The sequence below is a fragment of the Lissotriton vulgaris genome, chromosome 5, assembly GCF_964263255.1.
Source record: "Lissotriton vulgaris chromosome 5, aLisVul1.2, whole genome shotgun sequence".
In the NCBI taxonomy this organism is placed as follows: domain Eukaryota; kingdom Metazoa; phylum Chordata; class Amphibia; order Caudata; family Salamandridae; genus Lissotriton; species Lissotriton vulgaris.
In genome coordinates this window covers 278488396-278505605 of record NC_141693.1, presented here as the reverse complement: position 1 = coordinate 278505605, position 17210 = coordinate 278488396, and positions in this window count along the sequence as shown.

Sequence of the window (17210 nt, the reverse complement as noted above, 5' to 3'; positions counted from 1 at the left end):
ATATTGGGCGATGGAGTGGCAATAAGGGATGTTGCATATCAGCCTAGCTGCAGCATTCTGCACAGTCTGAAGCCACTTAATCAAAATGCTGGGGCTCCCGCATACATGCTATTGGAATAATCTAGGTGTGAAGTGATTAGAGCATGTATGACGGTCCTGCGCGAGTCCAGGGGAAGAAAAGGTAGAATTTTCCTAATCATACGGAGTTTACCAAAGCAGGCTGAGGTGACCTTATTAATTTGAGTCTTACAGGACAGTTCATTGTCAAATTGAAAGGCCAGGTTACGAGCTGATTTGACTGGTACCGGAGGGGGTTAAGCTCCGATGGCCACCACAATAGAGAAGGAGGTGGAGTACTTTGATTGAAAAATAATACCTCTGTCTTATCAGTATTAAGCTTAAGGGTGTTGGAAGTCATCCAAGAGGAGATGTTGGTAAGGCATCGTCTAAAGTTGGCCAAGCTGCCGTCAGAGTGATCTCTAAAGGAAAACACAAGCTGAGTGTCATTAGCATAAGAGATCACTCTGACCCCCCAGGATTTGACTACTTCAGCCAGAGGAGCGAGATAGTCATTAAAAAAGAGGGGGCTCAGTGCCGAGCCCTGCGGGACACAGCAGAGAAGAGGTTTTTCCTCTGAGACAAAAGGCCGGAGGAAGACCTGCTGTGATCTACTCATCAGAAAAGATCTGAACCAGGCCAAAGTAGTACCCCGTATCCCAAGATTGAACAGTCTATCTAATAAAATAGCACGAGAAACGGTATCAAAAGCCGCGGACAGGTCGAGGAGCCCCAACATGGCCTCTTCGCCTGCATCCACGCATTCACAAATGGTCTCAGACACCTCAAGTAGTGCGGTCTCCGTGCTAAAGCCCGGTCTAAAACCGGACTCAGAGTCATGGAGAAGTTGTCTAGATTCAAGATAGTCGGCTAATTGCTCTTGCACAACTTTCTCAAGTATTTTAGCTGGCTTAGGGAGGAGCGAAATAGCACAATAATTGCTGAACACTGAGTGATCCTTGTCAACCTTCTTCAAGATGGGAATCAGCATAGCCTGCTTCCATGAGGTGGGGAACTGACCTGAGAGTAACACTGTATTCCAGATTGAGAGTAAAGGGCCAGTCACAAGAGGGGCGAGAGTGCTCAACACCTGGGCAGGAGCAGGGTCCAGAGGTGACCCCAATTTACACCGCCGCAGCATTGTCAGAGCAGTTTACGTCGATAGACCTTTAAATGATACAAACACCTCCACTTGAAGGGCTTCGGGTCTAGCGGAGGGATTGCACGAGCCTGATTAAATGAGGTAGAGATATTAGTGATTTTGTCATGAAAGAAATTTGAGAGACCGTCACAGAGGATTTGACTAGGGGGGATCGGACAGGCCAGGGCTGGAGGATTAGAAAATTCTTTAATGATTTTGAACAGAGTTTTTGAGGAGTTTTCAGCCGCATTTTTGGGATTATCTACAAATCCCACTTAAAGGTATTCTGTCTTTCCCAGCCCGATCTGGAGGCTGAAGCTTTGAGTTTTAAAGTAAAATATAATAACCTTATGGTATTCTCTGGCCTGCTCTTATACAGACCTCCAGGCCAAAAAGGACCTTTTATCAAAGTGATTCACACTTATCTAGAATCCACCTTGGACTCACCTACCTTCACAACTTTGGGGGATTTTAACTTTCATCTCGAAGCTAATAATGATCCTGACTTTACTGCATTAATCGATAGTTTTCTTAGTTTCGACATGAATCAACTAATTCTGACTCCCACACATACAGCAGGGCATACCCTTGATGGAATTTGTACCAACAACAACCACCTAAAATTCATCTCAGCTCAACCAGTCCCCTGGTTTGACCATAAGTTTGTTCTCTTCAACCTAAAACTTAACAACCTGGTCAACCACAGAAGATGCCTTACACTGCCCGAAAAAACTCGTCCTTGGAACAAGCTTAACTCTAATTTACTAGCTAGCTCACTTGCTAAGGACCCACCAATGTTCGACTCTTGCAACATTGATATAGGGGCAACGAAGTTTGACAACTGGATTAGTCATGCTGTCGATGAACTAGCCCCAGTGAAATCTAGAGTGCCTAGAAGACGGTCCGCTACTGCTCAATGGTACACTGCAGAGGTGAAAATAATAAAACTTAAATGTCGCAAATTCGAGCGCATTTGGCGCACAGATTACAGTCAACATAATAAATGAGAATATACTAAGGTCCTATACGAATATAAAACAGCGATAATACAGGCTAAATCAGCCTTTTTCACAAAAAGGATCCAAGAAGCCCCTAACACTGCTAGGGAACTATTTAAAATAGTTACTCATCTGGCAAAGACCCCCTGTGACACAGTTTTTACCCCTGATCAAAACTTTGTCACAAATATTGCCTCCTTTTTTCAACACAAGGTCCAGGCAGTCTATGATGATCTGAATACTCTGGCAACAGGCATAACCATTAGTCATAATGTCTCTGATATCTCTATTACATCGACAACTGCGGATAAGGATGAATTTACCCCTCCGACTTTCCCCACCTATTCCAATTTCCCTTTACTGGACGAGCTGCAGATCACTGACCTACTCGTGCAGATGAAATCAGGGTCCCCCTTAGACCTTTGCCCTCCCCATATATTGCACTTGATCCCACACTCCATAACAGGAGCCATGACTTCTCTACTGAATAAGGCTATTAGCCTGGGTGAATTTCCAACTAGTTGGAAAAAAGCCTGTATCTGCCCAATCCTTAAGAAGGAAACTCTGGATCCGACCGAACCAAAACACTTTCGACCGATTTCATGCCTGCCTCTAACTGCCAAGATTCTGGAGAAAGCCATGAATCAAGAAATAATGAAATTCATAGCACAAAACAACCTATTAGATCCTTCTCAGCATGGCTTTCGTCCCTGACACTCGACGGAGTCGGCGCTAATCATGGCAACAGAGGATATACGCAGGACTATGAATGAAGGTGGTAGAACGACCCGGATATTATTAGATCTAACAGCGGCGTTCAACACCGTTAATCACCTGGTCTTGTTAAATAGACTGAAAACATTAGGCATTACAGATGTCGCGCTGGCCCTTCTAACATCTTTTTTGACTGACAGAATGCAACAAGTGCACTGGGATGGTTTTAAATCCGACGAATTTACTCTCCCAGGAGGTGTACCTCAGGGCTCTGCCCTATCACCTAAACGGTTTAATTTATACGTAACACCATTGGCTGCCCTAATCAAATCTCATGGCATGAGGTTAGTGTCGTACGCTGACGACACTCAAATTATTGTGTCTATCTCCGAATCTATAGAAGCAACTGCAGGGCGTTTTAGAAACTGCCTCCTGGACGTTAAAAACTGAATGAGCCGGAATTTTCTAAAATTAAACACAGAAAAGACCAAAGTGATAGAATTTGGCCAGAAACCATCTGTCTGGAGCCAACTGTGGTGGTCTCCGGAGGCTGGTTCCTGCCCTATCCCAGCTGAGAAGGTCAGAAACCTCGGATTCCTGCTAGATAAAACTCTCTCTTGCACAGCACAAATTAATCAGGTGACCTCTGCCTGCTTTCATACTATTAAGGTGCTCAGAAAAATCTTACCCTACATACCGCCCACTCTAAAGAAGACAGTGATGGGAGCCCTCGTGATGTCCCGTGTGGACTATTGTAACTCACTTTATTTGGGCACGGGAGAAAAACAACTGACCAAATTACAGGCAATTCAGAATGCGGCAGCAAGGGTTCTACTAAATCTGCCAAAGCGCCACCCTACATCCAAAGCCATATGTGAACTACACTGGCTCCCAGTTAGACAGAGAGTCCAGTTTAAGGCCCTATGTCTGGTACATAAATCCCTGTATGGGAAAGGACCAGATGATCTTGCTAAACTCTTACCCCGTTATGTGCCACAACGCACTCTAAGATCTGCCAACCAGGATCTTGTCTACATATCCAGGATACGGAGAGCGCGGTGGGGAGGAAAATCCTTTTCCCACCAAGCCTCTAAGCTTTGGAACACGCTGCCCCTCATGCTTCGTTCACAAAAATCTAAAATGAGTTTTAGGAAATCACTGAAGACCTGGCTTTTCTCCCTCCCCTAACTGGCTCTACCCTGTTTTTCGTTACTATAGCGCCAAGACGCCGCGGCATTCGAGCGCTTTATAAATACTTCAGTCAGTCATTGATATTATCGACAAAATATTCCCTCATAGTGGCACGCTTGAGTTTGTGAAAGTTTTTTAGGGCGGTTCTATAAGTAGCCTTAGCGACGGTATCATACGTTAGTCGCCAACTGGGTTCCAATTGTTTACATTTGCTCCTTTCATCGCGTAATGCCGTGGAGAACCAGGGAGCTGAAGGCTTTGATCTCAAGAAGGATAGGGGTTACATCGGGGCAATGAGGTCGATAGTGGAGGAAAGACAGGTGTTAAAATTGGAAACGTCAGTGTTCAGATCATTAGAGGACTGCCCGATTAGATTAACAAAGATGGGTTCTAGGGCATCGCAGGTGACCTTGTGCCATTTTCTGCCCAGGTCCCTGGCTTTAGATGAAGTATCCGATGGCTGGAACACAGTCAACCTGAATGGGATCAAGTAATGGTCAGACCAGATAAGGGGTACAAGAGGAAGGGTAGTGAGGCCAGAATGATCAGAAAATAAGAGATGTAGGGTGTGGCCAGCTTGATGTGTAGGACCCTGAACCTGCTGGAAAAGGTTCAGGCCGTGCAGAGTATTCAGGAGATATCTAGCCCTCGTGCATGCAGCAACATCTACATGATGGTTGAAGTCTCCAAGGATAATAAAATGGGGATGCTTCAGTGAGAGGTCATTAGCGAGGAGTTCTGTAAGCGAGGAGGACGACGCGCCAGGGGGGTTATATACCAAGACACCTGCTAGGATGAGGGAGGAGGCATCCGAGATGATAAAATACATCGCTTCAATGGAACCTGAGGTTTGTAAGTTTCCTGGATGTAATCTTCCAATGGGATCGTAAAATAACGGCGATCCCTCCTTTGTACCCGAGCGATTTATCCCAACAAAGCGATAGTCTGGGGGAGTTGCCAGATTATTGTCAGGGTTGGAAGAATCTTTGATCCACGTCTCAAGACCAAGAGATCCCAGGCGTGGGTAGAAATAGAGAGCCAGATATCAACGGCATGGCGAGGAAGAGATCTGCAATTAAGCAGGCCAGCCTTGATGGACTCCGGGGGACTAGAAGGCGTGGCACTCCTTAAGTGCACAATGGGACGTTTACTAGGTGATTTCAGAGGGAATGGGCAGTTGGCACATCTAAAATAATGTGTTACAAGCCTGGGAAGACTGCAACGTAAGGGAGGGGTGCAGACACCCTTTCTCAGTGTCAATAACTGAGACCTGGTCCAGCATAGCCTAGTAGTAGGGGGGCAACAGGCAGCATGGCTGGCGCTGGTCGCGGGACAGGTGCTGATGGGCGCAGACGGGCTTGCCTTTGGCGCGCCTTTGGCGCGCCCGCTGCTCGTCGGGAAAGGCATGTCCTTAAATACACTGGAGCGCTGACCCCTGACTCCACCCTCCCGACTGGAAGTAATGCTCTGCCGCCCTCACTACCCTCCACAACAATCAGGCAAGCCCGTGGTGGACCGGGGTAGGGGCAGAGGAATGAAGGTGCGGGTTGCGGGGTGCGGGATCAAAATGAAGAAGCAGGTAAGGCAACAACAAACAATTGTCGGCAAGCGATGTTAAAAGCAGCTTTAAAAGTTTAAAAATTGAGGCAGTAGAGACTGTAGCAGCTTGGTCGAGGAACCTTAGTGCAGCGCGCGTCCGCTGCGCGTCGGGAAAGGCATGTCCTTAAATTCTCTGGAGCGCTGACCCCTGACTCCACCCTCCCGACCGGAAGTAATGCTCGGCCGCCCTCACTACCCTCCACAACAATCAAGCAAGCCCGTGGTGGACCGGGGTAGGGGCAGAGGAATTAAGGTGTGGGGTGTGGGATCAAAATGAAGAAGCAGGTAAGCCAACAACAAACAATTGTCGGCAAGCGATGTTAAAAGCAGTTTTAAAAGTTTAAAAATGGAGGCAGTAGAGACTGTAGCAGCTAGCACGAGGAACCTTAGTGCAGCGCGCGTCAGTTGCGCGTCGGGAAAGGCATGTCCTTAATTACACTGGAGCGCTGACCCCTGACTCCACCCTCCCGACCGGAAGTAATGCTCGGCCGACCTCATGTGTATATAGTACTCTTTTATTGTGTTTGTTTCTTTAACTGTGTTCAGAACCTTGTTGTGTCTTTAGGTTCTGATTCCTTGGAATCTCTAGAACGGGTTGCCTAGTGAGAGTCAGTTGGTCTCCGCTGGTCAGCCTGCATGCTGTGTTGCCATGGGTTCCTGTATTTTACTTACTTCATCATTAAAGGATGTATTCCTGTTTCCAGGTCTCAGCCTCCAGTAATTTCAGCAAAACTCCAATACCACATTTTGGTACCAGGAGTGGGGTGAGCTGTCGTGTCTGAGACTGTCCTTTTCCTGCCCCGCTGTTGAGAAGCCACGATGTCTTTCCTGAGAGCTTCTACTCTACTCTCCTCAGGTGGGCCTGTTTAATATTTTTAAGGATGGCTACTTTCAAAGACCTCTCTGCCTAACTGTGGTCTAACTGCTGTCCTCCCTCGCGATCTTCACCTGCGTGTTCCACTCACCAGCTAGCCTCTTCCTTTATCCTTGCACGTGCTGCTGTTCACCACCACCAAAACGTTCGTTTTCAGCATTCCTTTCCTCTGGGAGCCTACGTTTGACGCTTTCTCCACGATCCGTCTCCATGCTTGTGACGTCTTCCGGTCTCCTTGGCACCCTGGGAGTACGTGCTGCTGTAGCACATTCGTTGGCCACCTTAAGTGAGGATTCTGTTTCCTTTTGTGCCAGTTACATTTCAAGTATTGACAACAATGGTCCTAGACTGTTTCTAGTTGATTTTACTTCTGAACGGTATTCATTAAGTCAAAATTTGTATGCATGGTACACAGAAATCAAATTGCATCCTACTCCAAATCAGTCAATACAATTAAATATATATCCTCAAAATGACACACAAGCACCAAATGTAGCTCCAATAGTGACTGTTTAATTCCACAGTTATTATAACGGATCACTGTAAATAATGCTTTAAAACCGAAGAAAGGGATGCTCCGAGGGGAGTGTGAAGAAGAAGATTGCTCGTGAATTAGAACAGATGTATAGGGAGGGAATTCAAAAGAATAGATGTAAATCAATTTTACTTAGTAATCTCCTTAGTAAACTGGTCATGGTTTACAATAACACCAGTCTTACAAGAACGTTTACTAGCATGTCGCAATACAACACTGGCTGAAGTGTTAGATATTGCCATGAGCATAGAAAGATCTATTGTCAGCTCCAAAGTCCTGTCCAGTCATACTTCTCACTCTCCATTATCAGTCAATGTTTTATCAGACAATGATGCTGTTTATGCTGTTAGCAACAAACAAGTTTTTGATAGGACATTTCAAAAGGGTCGACCTGCTCGCAAACAGCTTGTTTGTTTTCGTTGTGGTTCGAAGAATAATATTGGGAACAATCCAATTTGTTCCGCTATTGGTAGAAAGTGCAATTGCTGCCACAAGTTGTGCCACTTTCAAGGTGTGTGTAGAGGTGGAGCCAGCAGTGGCAGCACCTTAATTAAAGTCAAAATGTCTAATGTCTGCGTGGACAATTCTGAGCTTGAAGTACAAGGATGTGGGGAAAAAAAATTCTGTTTCACTCACTGTAGATATACCTGTCTGTTCCAACGTCACTACTGAGAAAAAGATAAAGGGTCCTATTGTATATGCAATTGTTGATGGGAGACCCGTTTCTGTCATGGCTGATTCCGGTGCCCTAATTACCATTCTTGCTGACCGTACCTTTTATGAATTGTGGCCATCTGGAACTTCTCTGTTGTCGCCTGACATTAATCCCAAAGCCTTCGGAGAGCAAGATATAAAGCTGTTAGGTTTCTTTTCGGGACTGGTGGAATGTTTGGGCAGATGAATTAAAACTAAAGTGTCTGTGGCTGTTAACGGCAGAGATATTGTAGGGTGGAAAGGTCTTGCATGTTTGGGAACTATTTTATGCCCTGGGCAAAATCCCCCCATCATTTTAGGACTACCTTCAAATGATCTTTTGTCTCTGAACTTAGAAGATAATATTGTGTGTAGCTTGATGGAGTCTTTCCCTGACGTCTTCAAGGATGTTGTTGGAACTGTAAAGGGGTTTAAGCATGGCATCAAGCTAATGGATTGGGCTATACCAGTTGTTCACGAAGTCAGACCTGTTCCTCTCAGTATTAGGGATGATCTCAAACTTTTATTGAACAAACTCAAATCTGAAGTTATCATTAGACCCATTGATGCCTCAGAATGGATTTCTCTGGTCGTTTTTGCCAAGAAGACGACCAGGGATCTCAGATTATGTGTGGATTTGAGGTCTCTCAATTATAATATTCTTGTTGATTGCCATGCCCTCCCGCAGATACAAGAGATGATGATCAATATTGGTAATTCTAAGCTCTTCTCCACGATTGATTTACATTCGGTGTATCATCAAATCCAACTTTCTGAGGAATCCCATCTCTTACAACATTTGTGTACACACACATATATATATATATATATATATATACATATATACACACACACACACATTATACACACATATATATATACACACACATACATATATACACACATATATATATATATACACACACATATATCTACACACACACACATATATAAACATATATATATACACACACACACACATATATATATATATATATATATATATATATATATATATATATATATATATATATATATATATATATATATATATATATATATTTTCCAAAGCAAAGCCCTCGAGCTTTAAGAGGTCACACAACGAACTGCCAGCCATCCGGTTTTCGTGCCTTGGGATGCATGTAGCTTTGACCTTCAATGTTCAGTAACGATGTCCGACGCGTTTCAAGGCATCAGCGCCTTTTCATCAGGGACTTGTGCACAGAGGGAGAGAAGGACTTCACTGAAACTCCGTTTTCTTCCCTTTATTGAAGAAAGGACCGCCTCAGTGGGCGTGGCTTGTTCGAGGTAACCAGCATGGAGCTGGTATTTGTAGTCCTGTGTCGTCAGTGAGGTAAGTTTAGCGCCCTGAGTGGGCTCCCACCCTCTGTCAATTGTCGTAGTGTAGCCTTTGAGTAAGGTGAAAGTCTTGGCTGCACGCATTGATTTACAGTAGCAGTTCATGCTGGCAAGATGAACAGCAGTGTTTCTTCTGCGGCCCCTTCTCTCTCAATTGACATCAGATGCGAGAGGGAAGGTGGTGCTCCTCTTGTCACGGCCAAGGGCAACCGCGCTATAATTTTCCAAAGCAAAGCCCTCGAGCTTTAAGAGGTCACACAACGAACTGCCAGCCATCCGGTTTTCGTGCCTTGGGATGCATGTAGCTTTGACCTTCAATGTTCAGTAACGATGTCCGACGCGTTTCAAGGCATCAGCGCCTTTTCATCAGGGACTTGTGCACAGAGGGAGAGAAGGACTTCACTGAAACTCCGTTTTCTTCCCTTTATTGAAGAAAGGACCGCCTCAGTGGGCGTGGCTTGTTCGAGGTAACCAGCATGGAGCTGGTATTTGTAGTCCTGTGTCGTCAGTGAGGTAAGTTTAGCGCCCTGAGTGGGCTCCCACCCTCTGTCAATTGTCGTAGTGTAGCCTTTGAGTAAGGTGAAAGTCTTGGCTGCACGCATTGATTTACAGTAGCAGTTCATGCTGGCAAGATGAACAGCAGTGTTTCTTCTGCGGCCCCTTCTCTCTCAATTGACATCAGATGCGAGAGGGAAGGTGGTGCTCCTCTTGTCACGGCCAAGGGCAACCGCGCTATAATTTTCCAAAGCAAAGCCCTCGAGCTTTAAGAGGTCACACAACGAACTGCCAGCCATCCGGTTTTCGTGCCTTGGGATGCATGTAGCTTTGACCTTCAATGTTCAGTAACGATGTCCGACGCGTTTCAAGGCATCAGCGCCTTTTCATCAGGGACTTGTGCACAGAGGGAGAGAAGGACTTCACTGAAACTCCGTTTTCTTCCCTTTATTGAAGAAAGGACCGCCTCAGTGGGCGTGGCTTGTTCGAGGTAACCAGCATGGAGCTGGTATTTGTAGTCCTGTGTCGTCAGTGAGGTAAGTTTAGCGCCCTGAGTGGGCTCCCACCCTCTGTCAATTGTCGTAGTGTAGCCTTTGAGTAAGGTGAAAGTCTTGGCTGCACGCATTGATTTACAGTAGCAGTTCGTGCTGGCAAGATGAACAGCAGTGTTTCTTCTGCGGCCCCTTCTCTCTCAATTGACATCAGATGCGAGAGGGAAGGTGGTGCTCCTCTTGTCACGGCCAAGGGCAACCGCGCTATAATTTTCCAAAGCAAAGCCCTCGAGCTTTAAGAGGTCACACAACGAACTGCCAGCCATCCGGTTTTCGTGCCTTGGGATGCATGTAGCTTTGACCTTCAATGTTCAGTAACGATGTCCGACGCGTTTCAAGGCATAAGCGCCTTTTCATCAGGGACTTGTGCACAGAGGGAGAGAAGGACTTCACTACGACAATTGACAGAGGGTGGGAGCCCACTCAGGGCGCTAATGCCTTGAAACGCGTCGGACATCGTTACTGAACATTGAAGGTCAAAGCTACATGCATCCCAAGGCACGAAAACCGGATGGCTGGCAGTTCGTTGTGTGACCTCTTAAAGCTCGAGGGCTTTGCTTTGGAAAAAAAAAATATATATATATATATATATATATATATATATATACTAGCAGCCCGCCCCAGCGTTGCCTGGGGCAGAAAGGGGCTGGGGGCAGTACACCCGCTCCCGTCCCGACCCCCTCCTGTCCCCACTCCCTCCTGTCCCCACTCCTCCCGCCGGTTCCTGTGTGCACACCCGTTCCCCTCCCGACTCCCTCCCGCTCCCCTCCCGCCCTGATTTCAAGCTTTACTTTACCTGAGCTGCCGCTCCGCTCCACTTCACCATGACGCGCCCGCGCTCCTCACCTCACCGCAGCTCCAAGTCCCCCGCTCCTCCTCGTCGTCATCACGCACGTCGCGGTCATCACGCGCGTCGCGGCCAGCGCTAGGTACCGGCCGGCGCTACTTTCAGGGGACTACTTTGTTTTAAAACTTACTTTTTTTAATTTACTTTTTTTTTAAAATTTATATAGCCTATGTCCATCTACACACCCTGACATTTTCATGTATCGGGTGTGTAGATTGGCGCTGTGGTTCCCGAGTTTACCTGGCCAAAAGGTGCAAGTTCTCTCTTTATAATAGTAGTAATAGTAGTATAGAAGATATAGATATACACACACACATATATACACACGCTTTCTCTGTGCTGAGGAGCCACCGACCCTAACAGGGCAGCATCGGCAATGAAGGAATGGAGCATCCTGCTTCTGACATAACAATCTTTCTTCTGACATAACAGCACACAAGAACTGCCAAGGCTCGACATCCGAGAGAACAGGGCTATTTATTTTACACAGGGCGGCAGATTTAAATCATTTCCAGATGCGTTTTGGCTGATTGGCCTTAATCATTGAATATTGAGTTGTGATACTAAGTGGTCAAATTTAAAGGTAGACTCCCTCTTTTCGATGTAGTCCAATAATCCTTCATTACCCAAAAGGCAACATGGGAGAAAAGTAACGCTAGTTCAGGATGCAGTGCAACATAGATGTGTATTACTTTCTTGGCTCGATACCTGCGCTCTGCACACTTTTCCAATAAACGTACTCCCAAGGTGCCTTTAACTCTGCACTGCAACAGATAGTAATGTACAAAGAGCCCAGGTCTCTGACGCCATCAAGAGGTGGTGAAATACCCATCTCAAATCCCTTCCTCGCCTCTCAGTATTCATATCAGGTTGAATCCTTCCTTTTGTCTCTGAATGAGGCGGGCGGGTCATGCCCCCGAAATTTGTCCACACAAGCTTTATCCGTGCTGAGGGGCCACCGACCCTAACAGGGCAACCTCGGCGATGCAGGAATGGAGCATCCTACTTCCGACATAACAGCAAAACAAGAACTGCCTAGGCTCGACATCAGAGAGCACAGGGCTCTTTATTTAACACAGAGCGGCAGATTTAAATGATTTCCAGGCGCGTTTCGGCTGATTGGCCTTAATCATTGGAGAGTGGGTTGTGATACCAAGTGGTCATATTTAAAGGTAGACCTACCTCTTTTCGCTGTAGTCCAATAATCCCTGATTACCCAAAATGCAACATGGGAGAAAAGTAACGCCAGTGCAGGATGCAGTGCAGTGCAAGATAGATGTGTAGTACTTTCTTGGCCCGATACCTGCGCTCTGCACACTGTTCCAATAAACATACTCCCAAGGTGCCTTTAACTCTGCACTGCAACAGATAGTAAATGTCCAAAAGAGCCCAGGCCTCTGACGCCATCAAGAGGTGATGAAATACTCCTCTCAAATTCCTTACTCGCATGGAGCTCTGTATTGCCAGGAAACCAAGTGGTATCGCTTTCTGCCAGGAGAGAAATACAGCGCCCCCCTAAGCCGGAAATCTGGACTGAAAAACGACCCCGTGTGCGGAGCCCCTCTGCCTGACCTGACTGATCGCCGATCGACAGTTAAGAGAGCGAGCACTTAAGGGACTAGTTTACAGTCACGCATTGGCTTATGGGAGAGGTAGTCCCGAAATATTTCTTAATATCGGGCAGTGCATACCAAAGAGAAATTTGACTAACACCAATTATGGCTGAGGAGTGGGTTAGGGAGCGGGAAGAGGCGGCTTTGGACATATTCTCTGATGCTGATAACAGCGCATCTACCGCACAGAAGTCTGCTAGCAATGAAACTGAACCTGCGCAAAATGATGTGAAAAAGCTTCTCCATGAATTAGAAAAACTCAGAAAAAACGAAGTCTCCAAATGGTGGGAATGTAAATCACTAAAAAGATATGTGGGTGTGGGGCGTGTGCCAAAAGGACTCAGGATCATTGTGGCCCGACGTATGAAAATGCGGACCCCGCGATGTTACAAGACTGGGCAGATAATAGCGCTCAGTCTTCCCAAAACATGTTGAACATCTTAATAAAGTATGCGGCAAGTGATAGGGAGAAACTACTAGAGCGCATTAATGAAATTCTTAAAGAACTAGAATCACGGGAGAACCAAGACGAAATTCAAAAAACCATGAAGGAATTTCAAACTCGCCTAATTAAGTATGAAGATGGCATAAAGGAAAGAATGGCAACAAAATTCCAGAGAGACAGGAATGACTATTTAAACGGAAGGATATATACATGCGCAAGAAAAGTGGACAAAATCAGGCGCCAACAACTCTCTAACAGCCGGAACCACAAACAAAATGGTGGGACAGAGCGAATCTGAATGGAGCAGTGAAATCGAATCAGATGTGGAAAGTAATGCAAGTGGCATACCCAAGCAAAAGGCCCCAACACCAGTGCAGGAGTTCTCTTTTTTACGGATGGAAAGAATGATGAGTCTGCGTCGAAGGCCACAGCGCCAAGAATGGACAAAGGGCAAAACGCAAAACCAACAAAAAGCAGACGCAGGAAAAACAGACGCTGGAGAAAAAAAAACGGGAACAAAGACAACTGCCACAATACAGAAGAAACAGACGCAGATAACACAGCCACAAGAGAACAATGACAATACAGTTATAAATCTTTCCAACATGGAATTAAGTCAAAGAGAGAAGGAAATGTTATCATTGGGACTGACATACTGCGTAGAGACTAATTTCGATTACGCACAAACTTGAATAGATTTGTTCCATTTCGTCCGCAAGCTTAAACTACAAAAGTACTTCATCTGCAATAAAAGGAAAACCACCGAAGCTAGCAATGAGAGTGGAGCAGAACCCGCCCTGGTAATCAATGACATGGATCTACTAAGAGACCTCATAACACTGGACTCAGATGAACTGGTAAGCCAGGTAATACCGGATGAAGCAGCGAGCAGGTCAGGAGTCAATATATACGAGTCAGTACACACAACCTTCAAACCAAAATCAGTTTTTATGCCGCTTCTACCTAAGGATGGCCTGGATCTGTTTTCGGATAACGTGATCAGAGAAATCAAAAACCTGTAACTAACAAGTACACAGAAGTTCATCACTAAAAATCACAATCAAAGATTGGAGTACAACAACCTCATTTCCAAAATTAAAGCCCGACCTGACATCGTGGTCAGGTGGTCAGACAAGGGAGGCAACATTGTGCTGTGGCCATTATCTATGTACAATGAAAAAGCACAATATCAACTACAAGACCATAATTTCTACAGCCGGACCAGCCCTACGAACATAGCTGGAATTAAAGAAAGATATCATGCAGAACTATACAGGTGGAAAGGAATGGGGTTACTAAGCAAACCTGAATTTGATTTTCTTAAAAGAGACTACGCTATCACCCCACAAATGTACCTAATCCCCAAGGTACATAAAAATGCTTAACAACCTCCAGGCCGACCGGGAGTTTGTTTGAAAATACGAGCATTTTCATTGACTCTTTTTTGCAACCTTATGTTCAGGAGCTGCCGGCGTTCATCAAAGACACTGGGGATTTCCTCACTAAAATATATGACTTGGACTGGAATGTAAACTATGTATTTATGACACTAGATGTACAGTCTTTGTACACAAGTATAAGACATACTGATGGACTACAGGCATTACAACACTACCTGGGGCAGAGATCAATTACATGACACCAACACACCCATATGATTTTGGGTTCTGCCATGGGTACTTGCTTCTCCCCCAGCTATGCGAATTTGCACATGGGCTGGTGGGAGGAGCAAGTATTGGGGGTCACACATCAACAGGTCATGTCTGAGAATGTAACCATATACAAGCGGTACATAGATGATATTTTCATCTTGTGGTAGGGATCCAGTGAGAGCGCTTTGAAGTTTGCAGAAGAATGAAACAGTAACAATGTGAATCTCACTTTCACAAGCAACATCAGTCAGACCTCCATCCAATTCCTAGAGCTAGAACTATTTGTGGCGAACAATAAAATACACACTCGCACTTACAGGAAACCAACAGCTGGCAATGCGATATTGTAGGCCCGGAGTATCCACCCTACCACTCTAATACAGTGTATACCATATGCAGAATGTCTCAGAATGACCAGAAATTGCAGTAGGCAAACAGATCTGAGTGAGTCTAAAGCAGAACTGTTCAAAAGACTTAAGAGCAGAGGTTACAATCAAGCTACTCTCAGGAATGCTGAAGAGAAATGTGCATCCAAAAACAGGAAAGATCTTTTGTTTCCAAAATAAAAAACAACACACATGCCGATGGTAGCCTCACCTCACACACCCAGATTAATCACAGGGTACAATAGCTACCATGCTAACCTATGAAAGATCCTTAACAGACACTGGCCCCTAGTCCGCAATGACCCCATTGTTGGTCCATTCTGTGAGAAAAGGCCTGCACTTACATTTAGGAAGGCTAAATCTATGCGAAACGAATTAGTATGTAATGCCCCAACGACCACAAGAAACACCACCTGGTTACAGACCCAGAAAGGGTTCTACAAATGTTTTAAGTGCAAAGCGTGCAGACATTGCATCAACACACAGTCAGCCACACTTCTGTTCAGGCACACGCCGTACAAAATCAGAAGCAGTTACTCCTGTAAAATGGAGTATGCTGTATATGTACTGGAATGCACGTGTGGGAGCAGGTATGTGGGTAGCACGATACACCAAGCACATGTCAGGATATTGCAGCACCTTAGAGCCATTACCAACAATGACCAAACATAACCGGTGGCGAGGCATATAAATTCACATCATGCAGGCAATGCCAAATAACTCACTTTCTTTGTGATAGACAGCATCCCGAAAAACATCCGGGGCGGGAATCGACTTTTGGCACTTAGAAGACTGGAGTCGAGATACATCATTCTTCTCGACTCAAAAATCCCCAATGGACTTAATGCGTATGAGGCTCTTAATGTGCACCTCTGAGTCCGTCGTCGCTTGTCCTGCTTAACCCAACCCCCCTGAATAACATCTGAATCTCACTTCTGATAATTCTTGTAAATAGTCTAATTTTGACACTAGGCACACGTAAGTTTTCTTTTTCCTTATGCACGACACAGTTTTTGGCACCATGAATGCACATGTGACAAGGGTAGTCGACGCCAAGCGGAAAACCAATAACTCAGATTATTTTTATGAGTGGTTGAATCCCCCGGTACATAGCATCCTAATGCCGCACCCCCACCCACTATGGGTCATTTTGTAAGCGACTAGGTTTTGAGGATGGAGGATAGGAGCGCCATAGGCATGTATAGAGCGATACTAGCTTTATAGAGTGATCTAGTATGTTCCTAAGAAGATGGATATAGATACCAATGCACTGGCTCGTAATATGGTCACACAGACTCTAATTAGGGGGTTGACCAGCCGACTCATTTTCAGAACCACATAAAGAGAGACCGAGACTCCAAATAATACTCAGTCATGTGCGCACAGTTTGGTTCATAATTTTAATCGTGCTGCACTTTGTTTTATCCACTGTAAAGTATTTTCACCATTGCAACTACGTGTCACATTAATGCCGTTTAATCATGTGCATCACCATTATTATTGTTCCATTTGTTTTTTGACTCCTCATGTTTATTGGTCAATTGTATATAATAATGAGGACTAGAACGTTATTTAATCCAGGGTGAGGATTAACTAAAAAGTAACGTTACAGTGCATGTTGATAACACATGAGAATGACGAGGCATAAACTCTTCTATGTTGTTTCATGAATGGTGTCACAGGGTTGCCATGGCAACCAAACCAGTTCGAACATGTCAAAGTTTATCTTGTATAAATAATCAACAGCATTGAGATCAGATGTAGCGAGCAAGGTGGCTGTGTCCACCGAAACGCGTCAGAACAACTAATTGGTGAATACAACCATTTCTACTTTGAAGTATACACGGAGTCAGCTGGTGTTCGATATATATATATATATATATATATATATATATATATATATATATATATATATATAAAACCAAGCTCTCAGTCACTCCCTCCAATTTCCAAAACTGGCGAAGCGAAAATAGAGACAGACCACAGATGAGGTGACAGTATCTTTTTACTGCAGTTTGTGGATGATAGTCCAAACAGCCATGACGCGTTTCGGGCAAGAT